General features: G+C 41.6%; 1 pseudogene; it reads right to left on the bottom strand.

The window, feature by feature from the left end:
• Positions 1 to 8,323: 8,323 nt before the first annotated feature.
• Positions 8,324 to 10,888, bottom strand: LOC134361595 (isocitrate dehydrogenase [NAD] subunit beta, mitochondrial-like; annotated as a pseudogene).
• Positions 10,889 to 16,481: the final 5,593 nt, after the last annotated feature.

Genomic DNA, 16,481 nt, shown 5'->3' with positions numbered 1-16,481 from the left:
GGTCAAGGGAGCAGTGGATACAAAGGCCCTGAGATGGGAAGGTGCTTGGCATCTTCAAGAACAGGAAAGGAGGAGCCAGGCAAGGAGTAGTGTGGGAAGGGGTGAGGACGCTGTGCAGCTGGATCGTGCAAGGATCATCTCGTTTTTCTCTCTGAGATGCAGAGACTAAGGAGGGTGCTGAGCAGAGGAGAGAGGCAATCTGATTTACAGATTGAAAGGATCACTCTAGGGGGCTATTTCCATAATCCAGGTGAAAGAGGGTGGCTTGGTCCAGGTGAGTAGTGGGAGCAGTGAGAAGTGGTGGGATTCTAGACAGACATTCAAGGTGAAGTCAGCAGGATTTCTTGATGGGTTGGATTTAGGAAAAGAGAAAAAGGGAAATAAGGATGACAACAACCTTTGGGGCTTAGCAGTGGGAAGGGTAGATTGCCGTTTACTGAGATGGGGAAGACACGTGCTCCAAACTCCCCTGTCAGGCACTTATCACTAATGGGGCCATTTTACAGATGAGAAAGCTGAGACAGTCAGGTTGCCCAAAGGCAAGGCAAACAGCAGGGCCTCAAAAGCTCAGACCTTAAATTAAATTAGCAAAGTAAAAGTTTTTTTGTTTTTGGTGTTTTGGTTTTTTTTTTTTTTTTTTTATTTCATAAAAATCAGGTAATGCTAGGGCCAGCCTGTGACTCACTTGGGAGAGTGTGGTGCTGAAAACACCAAGGCCACGGGTTCGGATCCCTATATAGGGATGGCCGGTTAGCTCACTTAGGAGAGCGTGGTGCTGACAACACTAAGTCAAGGGTTAAGATCCCCTTACCGGTCATCTTTTTGGAAAAAAAAAAAAAATCAGGTAATGCTGCTTTCTTTCTGAAGGCTGCTCATCACTTTTAGGTGCCCACCCCGTGCCGGGAAGGAACGTGACTTCCTGAAAGTCTCAGCACCTCCAGTTCTGCTGGCAGGGCCACCCTATCATCATGGAAATGGAACTGACAGAGCTCTGTCCTGAAAATAACAAACCTGCTACAGGACCCCAATACCAGCCCCATAGTCAGGGTCAGAGAGAAAAAGTGTAACAGCTCTGGAGCGTTTGTTGGGGGGATTGCTGGGCCGAAGAAATCTACCTGCACAAACAGGGAACAAACTCATCAGCTGAACTCCTGGGGTCTTCCAGAATCTCTACCCATACAAACCCCACAGCCACCAGATGCGCGGGGTTCTGTTAACGCCCCCTGTTGCCAGAGGAAGAAAGCAAGACTCGGAGGTGGTGTGACTTGGCCAGGGTATCACACAGCTTGGAGGACAGAGGCAGGCTTGAATCCAGGTTGGGGGACTGGAGTCTGCTCCTTCCGCTTCTCTTAACACCCCCCCACCCCTAGGACAGCAGGCACACAGCACACCCATCTGCATTGTGGGATGCTGAGTTTGATCTGGCCCCAAGTACCCTCAAACTCCCTACTTCACAAAGAAAGGAATTTGGGGTGGGGACAGAGGGGGTCAGCAACTAGATTCGGACTACCATCTTGTTAAAAGTCAAAACTAATCATTGGTACAGAGCAATGTTATATATAACACCAAGATCAAGGGTTTGGATGCCTGCACCAGCCAGCTGCCAAAAAAAAAAAAAAAAAAAAAAAACAGAAAAACTTCTAACCAATTTACTGAAGAAGAAAATTTGCTTCAAATATAGTCTGCAGAGTGTCCAACAGCCCATCAGCAAGGTTTGGGAGAACTCCGCTAGAATTTCAGCAGCAGAGAATCCTACCTTCTCCACCCAGTTAGGGAGTCTCAGGTCTACTTAGGATGAAGCTGACAAGAGGTTTGGTCCTCAGAAAGGAGACAGAACTGCATCAATCAAGTAAGTATTTATTCAGCAATGACATGCCTAGAACTGTGATAGGCCAGTGAGAAATTCTGGTCCCTGTCACCAATTCGTTTATAATCTGACCAAACAGAACTACTCACATAAAATGCTTTGTAAGCAATTCATTAAAATTTAACTGCAGGCTAACTCAGAATGGGTACTTAACAAATATTTGTAGTGGGAAGTTCAGACACAGGAGAGATCCGTGGGCCTTGGAGTTCCTGGGAAGGCTTCATGGCTGGGGAGGAATGTGGGATGTGTGCTGGATGGGGAAGATTTTAGGCCAAGAGAAAAGTATGAGCAAAGCTTCTATCACCCCTGAGCCCTGGAAAACGTGGACAGTGGTGACCCAAGCAGGCTGTTCATTCTTAGGTCCCAACTGAACACTCATTTTTACTATGCTATCAGCACCGCACTCTCCCGTTTTTTGTTTTGTTTGTTTGTTTGTTTTTACTTTTTTTTTAAATAATTTTTACTATGCTATCGATGTCCCTGGCCTTTCTTACTGACAGTGACCCATGGCATTAACGATGCATTTTGTCCTAAGCAGAGACTGCAGTAATAGGGAATGTCAAGGAGTCTTATAACTTGGGTGCCTACAGTTGGACAGGTCCTGTCAGTAGAAAGGCAAGGTGTCCTTGTTTTCTGCGGGCATGTGATCACTTTGCTGCTGTCTGCTGGCTCTCCCATTCAGCGACAACTAAGGCTGACGGGGAGTTGGCTCCCTGCAATGTGTGCAGGGGATTTATGCTAAAGCTTACGTTCAGGGCCCCTCATTTGCAGTTGCCCCTCCCAAGGCCTGGGAAGGGTCCCACAGTATGTTCACAGGGTCACATATTTGTAAAATAGGCAAAAATAAAATATTTTACTGCAGTCAGTTCACACCACTTTGTCTTTCTACTCCGGCTTTCCTTTCTCCACCCATCCCTGTGCCCGGTGACAATGGAGTAGCCTCAGGCATTTTTAAGATGATGCAGATGAGGATGCATGTAGAGTACATTTATGTGGGCTCTGGTTGGATACATTTGTGTGCCTCGCTGATACATTATTGCTAAACCACACTGGTAGGGAAGTGGCTTCTGGGAACACTCTCGAATCCCTGCCCCGAGTTGTGACGGAAAGGGGGAGGGGCATCCCGATATGCTGGTGTCCTGTGGCATCTGGCACCAGAACTACATGGGCTGTGAAGGAGAAAGAAGGTTTGAAATGAATGAATCCAGAAGCTGGCCTGTGAAAAATTCTCCAAATGTCAGACATGTAAAATAGTAAACTGAACATTCCATTAACACCTAATCAAAACGGATGTTCTCTCCTGTCAAGTATATACTTGATAATGTGGCATATACAATTATGAACACACTTTATTTTTTCTATTTGAAAGGGATTGCACAAAATATGATTTTTCAGAATTCCTATATTCGTGTGGGATAAAACTTAATACAATACACTACAAACAGCAGGTTATGTCTGTATGTGAAATCCTATGCGTTATGCAGTCCAACTATCAATTATAATTATCGATCAACCATGCTAAAGGAACAGCTGAATTACCTTTCTGCTTTCCTTGTTAAGGAAATGATTCTTAAAATCCTTGAGCTTACCAAATTAGACAATGGCACAGACTTCAGTATGAGTCCAGGTGAAAATGTAACGACTTAAATATTTTATGTGTGTTGTTATTTTTGTCTTGTCATAACTAAAAAATAAATTTAAAAAAACTTTTCAAAAAAGAAATGATTTTACAAAATTACTGACACACTGAAAGACACAGTGAAAGACAACCAAAGAGTATAAAGCCAAAGATATAGGAGAGAAAAGTATTTGATGGGGGTTCATTAATAAAAATATGCTTTTTCTCTGAATCTGGAGATGTTTGTAGTCTTTTTTTAAGTTGTGATTTGTTGTGATTTATTTCATCATCCTAAATAAAAGTGTACTTTCATATCTACATTTGTATTTTCCATTTTCTGCTATTTTCTTAAAGAAAGTATTCTGAATTATATAAGCTCGAGGCCCTGCAAAATGTTGATCTACCTCCTGAATGTCCCGACTGGCTTATAGAACTGAAAATCATCCTTGCCAGGACTCTGATTTTTGTTTCTCTGGTGGAGAGGCAGAATGTTACAACGCTTGGGGGTAGGGACTCTAGAGCCAGCCTGAAAGTTCAAATGTCACCTAAAGCATGAACCACCGGGCCTGTCCCTTAGAAGACACTTCATAAGTGTTCACTATATTACCATTGCCTTAGACGTGTCATCTCTTGTTCTAAATCCTTGCTCAGATACAATAATTGCAAGATATGGAATTTTAAGAACTCATTCACAACCATATTTTATGTAGAGTAATTTTTAACTAAAACACCACTTTCAACCAAGGTAAAGGATGAATCGGAGCTGCGCATTCCTTCCAGTCGTTTCCCACCGCAGGATGGAGTGCAGGTGCCAGGAGAATTCGGCTCGAATAAAGAAGTAGCGTGGGGCCGAGCCCGTGGCGCATTTGGTAGAGTGCTGCGCTGGGAGCGCGGCGACGCTCCCGCCGCGGGTTCGGATCCTATATAAGACTGACCAGTGCACTCACTGGCTGAGTGCCGGTCACGAAATAAATAAATAAATAAATAAAAATAAAACGGAGTAATATTTAAAAAAAAAAAAAAAAAAAAAGAAGTAGCGTGATGGGGAAGAGAACGTGTGAAGGTGGAGATCCCTTCACCGACAGGATGGCCCTCACGCCGCAGCGCTGAGCCGGGAGTGGTCAGGATGAGCAGGACTTTAATTCACTAAGAGGATTTTACTGACCCCTTGCGGCAGAGAGCGGTTGGTGCGCCCCATAAAGAGCCGGGGGCGGGGACTTCCTCTCTTTCCTACAGTCCCTCGCCGGAGAAACTCAGAGCAGGAAGGTGGGGTAGGTGAGCAACCGCTCAGGTTCTGCTCATGCAGCTTGAAACTCTTATTTATCGTTACTTCTCAGATCAGTTTATTTCCTGACACACTTCAGAGCCCGCATCAAAGTCAGGAGGCCTGTGGTGTCAGGAATATGGGTTTGGGGAGTGTAAAAAAAAAAAAACAAACAAAGGAAGGAAGAAGAGAAGGAAGGCAGGGAGGGAGGGAGGAAAGATGAGAAAAAGGACATCGGCTTTGGATCTCAGCACGGCTACTGACAAATGAAAGGCTGTAAGCAATTCGTTTAATCTTTTGGAGCCTCTCTGTCCTCATAGGTAAAATGAAACTCATAGTGTTAATGATTGAATCAGACGATGTGTATAAAGGGCCGGGCATGGCATATAGCAGGTGCTAAATAAGTCTTCATGTTGCTCTCATTGAACGCAATGATGTCAAATTTACTCACGATCATGATACTCTAGACAGTTACTTCACATTACTATATAGAACATCTTTAAAAAGAGAAAAAAAAAAATACACCAGAAGTTTCTTTTAAATGAATAATGTCCTCACCGTTTGACCAGGTTTGACAGCCTCTGACAATACACACAGGTGTAAGGCACTTCTTGTCCAGGCAGCTGGGTTTCCCTGTGCAAACAGAATTTCAGAGGGGACTTCCGGGTGGGGGCACAGAGAACCCCAGCCCCTCCCCGCAGAGCCAGCAGGATGGCCCTGGGCTCTGCTGTGTGTCTTCACTGATCTTCCCATGGGGAATGCCTACGACCCCACTCAGAAGTACTCTTTGCTGTGACTGGAGACAACTCCCATTTCTCATCCTGTGGTTTGAGGCTCCTAATGCTCTGGAATAAGAAGCTCTCAGCACCCCAGGAGGGTGGGCTCCCCCAGCAGGGAAGCACCATGATGAGACAGAGAGGAGGGCACCGGACGACCCCATAAGCCTGACTTGCTTCGCCCACAGCAGGTACTAGGGGCTGGGCGATGCTCCTCAGTCTTCTTTCCCCTTCCCCAGAGGAGGGGAGATGGGGACTAAAGGATGACAGACACGGAGCTGGGCTGCAGAGACTGGGCTAGAGGAAACCAAATAGCATGGTTGGAACAACTTGGTCGGACCCCTGGCCTGGTGCTCCTGACCTCCCAGGCTACCCCAAGCCCCCAGCTCACCAAGCCAGGGCAGCCCAGACTCGTGACTTTTTGGGTCTCTCTCCCAAGGCTCTGGGATGCTAACTTCTCCTTACTTTTCTTCCTTTGTCTCCCACTACAGAGCAATAGAAAACCAATTCCTCCATACAGTGAGATATTAAAAGTTGTTATAAAAATGTGAGAGGTTAGGGGTGGCCAGTTAGCTGATTTGGTTAGAGCGTGGTGCTGATAACACCAAGGTCTAGGGTTCGCTCCATGTACCAGCCAGCCACCCAAAAATAAAATAACAAAATAAAATGTGAGATTAGGTGGAGATAACATGTGTTTTTGAATATTAGGAAATAACATATATATATATATATATTGAGATATGTATATATTTCTTTTTTTTAATTTTTTAAAAAGAAAGGGGGTGTCAATATATACATGTGTTATTTCCTAATATTTTTTTAAAAACACAATGGAGGGTTAATAAACCATATTATTTATAGGGGAATGGAGGGTGCTGGGTTGAAAGGACAGGAATAGAAGCTGGACTTCTTTGAATATACTCTGGTTTGTAGAACTGATTTTGGAACCATGTACATATTTTATATAATTTAAAAGGAAATTAATAAATCAGTTAATAAAACAATTCATAATATCCAAAAGTAAAATTAAACTTCTATACTCAGTTGATAGCATAACCACACAGATAGAACTATGCCAAGGGTGTTTTTCTTTTTTTTTTTTTTTTTTTGCAGCTGGCCACCAAGGGATTTTAAAGCACAGTAATTAGACTAGTGGGATACACCCTGATGATAAAAATAACTGCAAAAAAAATTTTTTTAACTTTTCAGAAATATTGTTGGGGACAACATTAATATTGTTATTGCACAATAAAGCAAGTAACTTTCTTTAAATGGTTGAAAAGAGATGTAGATATAAGATCAGTGAGGTTAAGTCAATATCCAATAGTCCTGAAGTTGAACTGGAAGGTTCAGTTTGAGCTCTTTTTTTTTTTTTTAATATGTTTCTAGCTCTTTCCCCTGAAAAGGCCAAGAAACAATGACCAATCCAAAGTCACTGACACCCCTAACACCCACATTGTGGCCTTCTAAACATCATTTCCCACTAAACAGAACCAGGACTCCTTGGAGAAACGTTCCTTTCCGGATCTGGGCAGACAACTGCAAGATGAGGCTGGAAATCTCGTCATTTCGGGAACGAGGAAGCCCTCAAAGATGAACAGGTTCGTGTCATTAGGGCTCGGGAGCTGATCTGAATAAGCATCAGCTGGCCAAAGACAGGGCAACGTGAACATCAGTGAATAACTGCAGCATATTAAAACATATAAAATAGGTTTAAACCCATGAATGTATAATGTTATTTTTTGAACTTATAAAATAACTTTGAATGATGCTAAGATCCAAGTCATTAATCAATTACACCAGAAATAATTAGTAGGTCTTAGGAGTAAATATACCAGAGAGAAGTAAAGCCCTGATGCTGCAGTAACAACTTTGGCGGAGAGGGGCCGCAGCCAGACACAGGGCCTGCTTCTGATGCTCAGGGAGGGGAACTGAATAAATCCTGGTTCACAAGCGAGACAGGTTGAGACGATTCTCTGAGCCTCAAGCCAAACTTTAAATTTCCAAGATAGGAGCTTTGGCAGGGACTCAGCACAATACCTGTGGGGGTCACTAATATTCTTTTTTTTTTTTAAGATTGAAATTTCATTCACATACTATAAAATTCACCACTTTATGTGTACAATTCAGTGATATTTGGTAATTCGTGGAGTTGTGCACTTATCCTTACTATTTAATTCCAGAATATTTTCATCACCCCAAAAAGAACCCTGTACCCGTGAGCAGTCATTCCCCATTCACCCTCTCCCAGGCCACTGGCAATCACTGAAATCTACTTTTTGTCTCTGTGGACTTGCCTATTCTGAATATTTCATGTAAATGAAGTCATACAGTAAGTGGCCTTTTGTGTCAGGCAGTTTCACAAAAGGTTAAACAGAATTACCATATGACCCAACGATTCCATTCCTATTTATATACCTAAAAGAATTGGAACTGTGGTATAATAAGAAATATACTTGGTTTTTGTCCCTGGTTCCTGGCATAGAGCTCCTAAAACCCTTGGAATTTCCTACCTGATAGAAGTGTCCTTTGTTACTCATAATAATCCCCTTTTGATCACACTTGAGTTTATGCTAATGAAATGATTTAGGGTGGGGCCCCTAGACAGCCTCAGGGTGGTGCTGGTCCCCAGAAAGGCCAAGTGATTAGAGGGCTGGAACTTTCAGCTGTACCCACCAACCTCTGGGAAGGGGAGTGGGGTTGCAGATTAAGTTCTATAAAAACTCTTTTATTGTTTTGTTTTGTTTTGTGTTGGTACACATGTTTTATTAAACACCTTACATGGGTGTGGGCAGGACCTATGGGTGGGACAGGGCCACGATGCCAGGCTCGGTGAAGTCATGGCAAGTGGCATAGCCACATATGTCAGAGGCTCGAACCTGTCGGGGGGAACTGTCATCATCCCTGTGGCCTGACCCCTTTCCTAACAACACACCACCACCCAACACAGTGCCCTGAGGAAGTCAGCCCCAGGACAACCTAGGCCCTGACCAGAAAGGTGACAATGGTCCACTGTCAACAGGTCTGCTGTACCAGAGGGATGTAAGGTAGTATGGTCCTTGTGAGGTTGGAAGGAATAAAGGACTCCAGCCCCCGTGGGGGTGCAGCTGGCCAATGATAGACTCGATGAAGTTGGTTCGGGTGCTGTGGCCACCCACATCTCAAGTCTACACCTTGCCAACTTTGATCACCTTCTTCACTGCATCTGCAGTCATGCCGGCGTGATACTTGAGAGTGAGGTGCCACAGCATGTTGGAAGTGGACAGCAGCATGGCTATGGGGTTGGCTGTACTCCTGCCCACCACCTGGGCAAGTGGATGCTGGCGCCCATCTCAGAGACTGCGTACTCTGCACTGTAGCTCTCACCAGAGTCCACACCAGCTCCCCCAACCAGGACAGCAGCCAAACTGTCAGTAATGTTCGCATAGAGATCGGGCATTACCAGCACGTCAGTCTGGTAAGGATTCTGTACCAGCCGCATGCAGCAGTCATCTTTGAGCATTGTCTCAGATTTGATTTGGGGTATAGTTCAGCAACTTCCTCAAAACACTGCAGGAACAATCCATCCCCAAGTTTCATGATGTGGGTCTTGTGGACGACAGTGATCTTGCCCTGCCCTTTCTTGGTGGTGTAGTCAAAGGCGAGCTTTGCAATCTGCTGAGACTTTGCTTGAGTGACAACCTTCAAGCACTCAATCATGCCCCTCTCACTCTTCTGTTCCAGAAAGCTGTACTCCCCTTCCGTCTGCTCCCAAATGATCACCAGGTCTAGATTGTTGTGCCGAGTCATGTACCCAGGAAGTCACTTCACTTGGACTACATCGGTGAGCAAGTCCAACTTAACACTTCAGCTGCATATACTAGGAAGCTAGTTGCCCTTATAACTCCATCAAGGTGTGGCTGTTTCCAGTGATGGCCACCTTGCTGGAACTCAGCACCTGCTGCAGCTTCTCCTCAGGTGCCATATTCTTCACTTCGATCAGGTCATGCCCCTGGAACTCCGCAGGGACAGCGGCAGCTTTGACAGCGTGCCTCAGCTCAGGCCCTACATCGTCAAGCAGCAGCTTGGTCACAGGAAAGGCACCCTCCGCCCTCATGTCCTCTGCCTGGCTGGGTGAGATGGCATGTGCCATGGCCAAGATACCCAGGCCTCTCCGTGCCCCAGCACTCGGGACAGCCAGTGGAAACCACTTAGCACCACTGCCATGTTCTGCACAGCTATAAGAACTCTCGAACAAGAATATTTAATGGGCTTCCAGGTTGGTGAATGCATCCAGGTTCTGGGAGAGATATGCACCAGAACTCCATGAGGTGCTCAGGCCTTCTGCACCCTGCTCTATGTTCCTCTTCATCTGGTTGTTCTTTCGTATCCTTCATAATAAGCTGGTTAATGTAAGTAAAGTATTTCCCTGATTTCTGTGAGCTGTTCTAGCAAATTATTAAACTCGACAAGGGGGTCATGGAAACCCTCATATTTCTGGTCTGTTGGCCAGAAACAGGGGACGCCGAGACTTAGGATTAGCATCTGGAGTGGGGGCCGTCTTATGGGACTGAGCTTTCAACCTGTGAGATCTGAAGGTATCTCCAGGTAGATAGTGTCAGAATTGAATTGAATAAGAGGACACCAGCTGGTGTCAGAGAATTGATCAGTGTGGGAAAAACTGCACATCTGGTGTCAGAAGTATTCTGTGTGAGAGTATAGAGAAAGAGTATTTTCCAGAGGAACATATATTTACACAAAAACTTGTGCAGAAATATTGATAGCAGCATTGTTTATAATAGCCAAAGGTGGAAACAACCCAATGTCCATCAATGATGAATGGATAAACAAAATGTGGCATGCCTGTATAATGGAGTTCAGTTTTTATTAATCTGTGAATGTCTTCATTTTTCCTTAATTTTTTTTTTTTTTATTTGACATCTGGCCAGTACAGGGAACTGAACCCTTGACCTTGGTGCTATAAAGTTGCACTCTAACCAACTGAGCTAACTGGCCAGACCACTTCTCCTTTATTCTTAAAGAATAGTTTTTCCAGTTAGAGAATTCTTGGTTGACAGACTTTTCTTTTAGCACTTGGACTATGTCACCCTACTGCCTTCTGGTTGCCATAGTTTTTTATGAGAAATCAGCTGTCACCCACTGCTGGAATGTCATTGATGGAGGAAGGGCTGCAAGGCTGGCAAGTCTCTTCCCACCCACCCCTTGCACCCCCAGCCCGCAACACACGCACACACACACACATACACACCAGTCTGGCTGCAGCTCAGCCTCGCTCCATCTGGCTGTGGCAGGTGGGTGAGAATTCCTTCATCAGGATCTTTGCCATCCTCCTCCATGCAGAGCACTCCCCACAGGGCCCCCATCCTTTCCCTTGGTGGAGAATGACATCTGCAGATCATTTTCCCAAATCACTACAAGCAATGCCGACCCAATCCTTGAAGGAACAAGAGCCCATAGAAAGAGCTTTTTGACCTTAGTTTCATCCTGTATGGTGATTCTTGGCCCTCTTTTTAGATACAGAAATGTCTGAGACTGGACATCTCCTATTCTTTCTTTGTAATAAACATGTTTTTCCTCTCCCCACCCCACCCCCCAAAATAAAACAAATAATGCTACTATAACTTTCTTATACATGGTCCCACATATACACATGTATACACATTTCTGTTGGATACTTATCTAGGAATAAAATTTGGAGGTTTTAGGGTATTCATATCTTCAACTTTAATATATCATGCCAAACTGTTTTTCCACGATAGTTGTAGATAGAGGAAGATTTACAAGATTACCATGACATTCATGAGTATTAAGCTTCAGGGATCCTCACCTGCAGAGACCCCTGAGAGTAGTGGGAGCTCCTGGTAGACTGTTCTAGGAAGGAATGAGAAATCAAGCAGCAATCAGAAAGCATTTCTGGCAAATTGCCTTAAAGATATTTCAGAAGAAAGAATCTGAATCTTTAAGTCTTCTGTAATTATTTTGTGGCTAGTTTTCTCATTTTAAATATTCACTTTTGTGTGAAATTTATATTTATAATTTGGTTTTTTTTTTTTTTTAAGATGGCTCCCAAAATTGTATGTACGCAGACTCTTCAAAATGTGGACCCCTCCTGGTTGTACCAAAGTGATTTCTAAGTATATTTACCTAATCCAGACATCTCCCTGAACTTCAGGATCTTAAATACAACTCCTACTTGGATTGTTTGGATAGTAAGAGGCATCTCAGATCAAATATAGCCAAAATAGAATTCATAATCTTTTCTTTCCAACCCTTTTTCACAACTTCTCCAAACATGCTCCTCTCCTATTACCTACCATTTTAATAAGTGACAACGTTGTTTGAGTAACCACAGTTGCTCAAGTTATTACTGACTTATACCCTCTACATCTAATGCATTAGTAAGTTTCACCTACTTCCCTGTCAAAACATGCTCTGAATACATTCACTTCTTTCCAATTCCACTGCTGTCATTATGATCCAAGCTGCCATAATTTCCTACCAGGATTGATTCACAGCCTTCCAACTTGTCTCACAGTTTCCATTTTTGTCACCTACTATCTGTTCTCAACAGAGCAAATAACATGGTCTTTTAAAGTATTAATCAGATTATGTCATTCCCTTGCTTGAAGGCTTCCATCAGTTCTCTCCTGTATTAGAAATAAAATTAAAATCCCTATCCTCCCCAGAAGGAAAATAATCCCAGATAAAAACATGAAAATGCAAAAGTAATGACAAACACTAGAAAGTTATGTGGCTAAATGTAAATGAGTATTAAATGTACAAAATAATGAAAGTAATATGCAGTATTTAAATTATATGTAAAACTAAAATGTATGACAATAATAATGTAAAGGATGACAGGATGGCAAATAGAATTTTAAGTTTCTAAGTTTATAGCTGTTTCAGGAAAGTAAAGTAATAATTTATATTAGACTTTCAAAGCTCAAAATTCATACTGTAATATTTAGGGTAATCATTAAAAATAAAACTGTAAAATAATGTATAACTAGCAAGTTAATTGAAGTAGAAAGTGGAATAAAGAATATCGAATAAACCCAAAAGAAGTCAAGAAAGTGAGAAAAAGGAATATTATACAGATAGACTAAATAGAAAATGAAGAGTAAGATAGTATATATAAATCCAACTGTATCTGTAATTACATTAAATGTAAATGGACTAAGTATTCCAAGTAAAAGACTAAGTTGTCAGACTGGACTAGACTAAAAAAAAAAAACAAAAAACTACAGGTAGCTTATGGATTGCACAATTTCTATATGTACACATTTCAGTTACCACAGTTTAGTTAAATACACCAATACCACATCATGGCTTAAATTTTTTTAACATGGTATATTAACTGTGAGTAATTGCATAAAGTACAAACTTCACAGCTAACTCTCCAGTCTACAAATTACTATATAAATAACTGAGGCATAGCATGATCAGTGACCAACCACATCACTTCTTTCAAAGTCTGTTAGTGACTGGTCACAGCAAATCTGTTATTCAGTTCTTACACAGACAGTGATCATGTAGTTGTTTTGCTTCCTTGTCTCCCAGTGGTAAACCTAAGTGTTACTTTACAGAAATGGATAATTAAAAGAGAGATTACCATCGATGATAAAAGTGTGTTAAAGTAATGAAAAATGGTATTTCTGGAAGTTAAAATAAAATAGAATGTAAGTGGAGTTATAGAAGAAATAGTTGACAGTAGGAAAATTGACACTGCCACCATACAGAGACTAGATATTCAGCCAGAAGAACTCAGTGAAGGCAAACTTTTCAACGTAAGTGAGTAAAGCAGTGTGACAAAAAGGATGAAGATGATCTATAAACTTAATGAAATTCTAAGAGATATGGCATGACATTGAAAACATAAAGATGAAATGTTGGAAACTGAACAAACTTAGATGAATATGACAATTTGCCAAGACATAGAAAAGAAGCTTGTTCTATACCATAAGTTATACAAGAAGAAAGCAAGCACTGTTCAAACTACTCCTACTTTATTTTTTTAGAGCAGTTTTAGGTTTACCAAAATATTGAGCAGATACTACAGAGTTCCCATATACCCCTTCCTCATGTGCAGTTTTTTCTATTATTAACAATTTGCATTGGTATATTAGTCAGTTTTCTGTTGCTGATAACAGAATACCTGAAGCTGAATAATTTATATGGAGAAGATACTTATTTCTCACAGTTTGGGAGACTGGGAAGTCCAAGGTACAGGGGGCACATCTGGTGAGGGCCTTCTTCTTGGTGGGAACTCTCTCTAGAATGTTATAGTTTATCACACGGCAAGAATGGCAAGAGAATTTTTATGTCCTCACTTGCTGTCCTTATAAAACCACCAGTCTCCTCACTGATAACCCATTAAACCATTAGTCCATGAGTCAATTAATCTATTCCCAAGGGCATAGTACTCATGATCCAATCACCTCTTAAAGGCCCCCACCTTTCAAATAACATTGTCAGATTTCTCATCCTCTTAACACTGTTGCAATTGGGATCAAGCTCCAACATGAGCTTAGGGGGACATTCACACCACAGTAATAAGTATGGTAGATTTGTTACAATTGATGAACCATGATTAATTCAGTATTATTAAGTAAAGTTTATAATTTACATTAGAGTTCACTCTTTATGGTGTGCAGTTCTGTGGGTTTTAACAGATGCATAATGTCATGTACCCACCATTACAGTATCAACCAGAATAGTCCCACTGTCTTAAAAATTGTCTGTGCTCTGCCATTGTACAGATTTTATCACAGGTTGTTTAACTATTTGCATATTGAAGAACATCATGGTTGCTTACAGTTTTTTGGTGATTATGAATAAAATTGCTATAAACATTCATGTGCAGGATTTTGTATGGACATAAATTTTCAATTTATTTGGGTTATGTATTAGTCTGTTTCTGTTGCTTATAACAAAATACCTGGAACTTGGTACTTTGTGAAGAAAACGAAATTTATTGCTTACAGTTTTGGAGACTGGGAAGTCCAAAGTCCAGGAAAATACATCTTGTGAAGGTCTTAGTAATGGTGATAGTGACCTAGGGGTCTCACATGGCAGAAAATGGTAAAGCAGATAGAGACTAACTTCTCATGTGCTCTTCTTTTAAAGCCCTCAGAACCATAACCTTGCACACCATTTTTAATCCATTCACTGGGCTTGGTACTCAAAATGTAATCACCTCTTCAAGTCCCAACCTTTCAGTTACAATAATAGGATTTCCCAACCTCTTAACAATCACAGTGGGGACCAAGCCTCCAATACATTAAACCTTGAGGGAACACAATTCAATCTGCTGCAAGTTAATACCTAGGAGCATTATTGCTAGATTGTATAACAATATTAGTTATATAAGAAACTTCCAAACAGTCTTCCAAAGTGGCTGTATTACTTTGAGAGTTCCTGTTCCTCCACTTCCTTGCCAACATTTGATACTGGGCGTAAATTCTGAGGCCTTTTGTCTTTCCATATAAACTTTAATATTAGTTTGTCAAATATCCACAAAATAACTTGCTGGCATTCTGATTGAGATTGCATTGAATCTATAGATCAAGTTGGGAAAGGCTGAAATCTTTAAAATATTGAGTCTTACAACATGGCATACCTCCATTTTTTAAATGTCTTTCACTGGAGTTTTAAAGTTTTCCTCATATAGATTTCATACATATCTTGTTAGATTTATCCCCAAGAATTTTAATTTTCTGATGCTAGCATAAATGATATTGTGGAGGGGGGGGGTTTCCTTCTTTTTTCTTTTCTTTTCTTTTTCTTTTTTTCTTTTCTTTTTTTTTTTTTTTTTTTTTTCTTTTTTAGGGAGGATCCAATGGGTGTTCCATGAATTAAGCTTACAACTAGATGTGAAGAGGATAAGTGAAGGAAATGATGGTACTTTCAACCTGGAGTAGGACTTTTTTTTATTGGAATATAGTTGATTGTACACATCTGTGAGGTACAACACTGAATATCAATGTCTGTGTGCAATATGTGATGTTCAAATTAGGGTAATAAGTATAGTCAACATTATACAGTGTAATCAATTTTTCTGGCCATTTATCAATTCCTCCTGATAGAGTTTAGATGTGTTGTCCCCACCAAAACTCATGTGAAAATCTGACCCCCAATGTGGCAGTGCTGGAAGCTGTTTGCGTCATGGGGGCAGATCCCTCATGAATGGATTCATGCTCTCCCTGGGGGAGGAGAGGTAGGGAGTGAGTTCTCGCTCTATTAGTTCCCATGAGAGCTGGTTGTTTAAAAGACCCTGGCACGTCCTCTCTCTCTGTCTCTCTCTCTCTCTCTCTCTTGCTTCCTCTTGTCATGTGATCTGCTCATACCTGCCAGCTGCCTGTCACCTTCCACCATGAGTAGAAGCAGCTTGAGGCCCACACCAGATGCAGCTATCCCTGAATCATAAGCCAAAAAAACCTCTCTTCTTTATAAATTATACAGTCTTGGGTATTCTGTTATAGCCAACACAAAATGAACAAATACACCTCCCTTACTCCTCCCCCTCCCTCTTTCCCAGTTAACCTCAGTTCTGTTCTCTTCTTTTGAATGTCCAACATATTATTGTGCTTGTCATTTCTCTCTCTCTTCTCTCTCTCTCTCTCTCTCTCTCTCTCTCTCTCTCTCTCTCTCTCTCTCTCTCTCTCTCTCTTATTTTTAGCTCCCACTTATAAGTGAGAACATGTGGTCTCTTTCCATGCCTGGATTATTTCGCTTAACATAATTTTCTCTAAGTTAATCCATGTTTCTCTGAATGTCAGTATTTCAATTTTTTATGGCACAGTAGTATTCCATTGTGTAAATGTACTACATTTTCCTTATCCAGTCATCCAATAATGGACATTTAGGTTAGTTCCAACTCTTGGCTATTGTAAACAGAGCTGCAATAAACATGGGAGTGCAGGTATCCCTTTGACATAATGATTTCCATTCCTTTGG

Source organism: Cynocephalus volans, chromosome 13 (assembly GCF_027409185.1).
Source record: "Cynocephalus volans isolate mCynVol1 chromosome 13, mCynVol1.pri, whole genome shotgun sequence".
Lineage (NCBI taxonomy): Eukaryota > Metazoa > Chordata > Mammalia > Dermoptera > Cynocephalidae > Cynocephalus > Cynocephalus volans.
The sequence above is the reverse complement of the archived record's forward strand: the minus strand, read 5'-3'. Positions and strand labels throughout refer to the sequence as shown.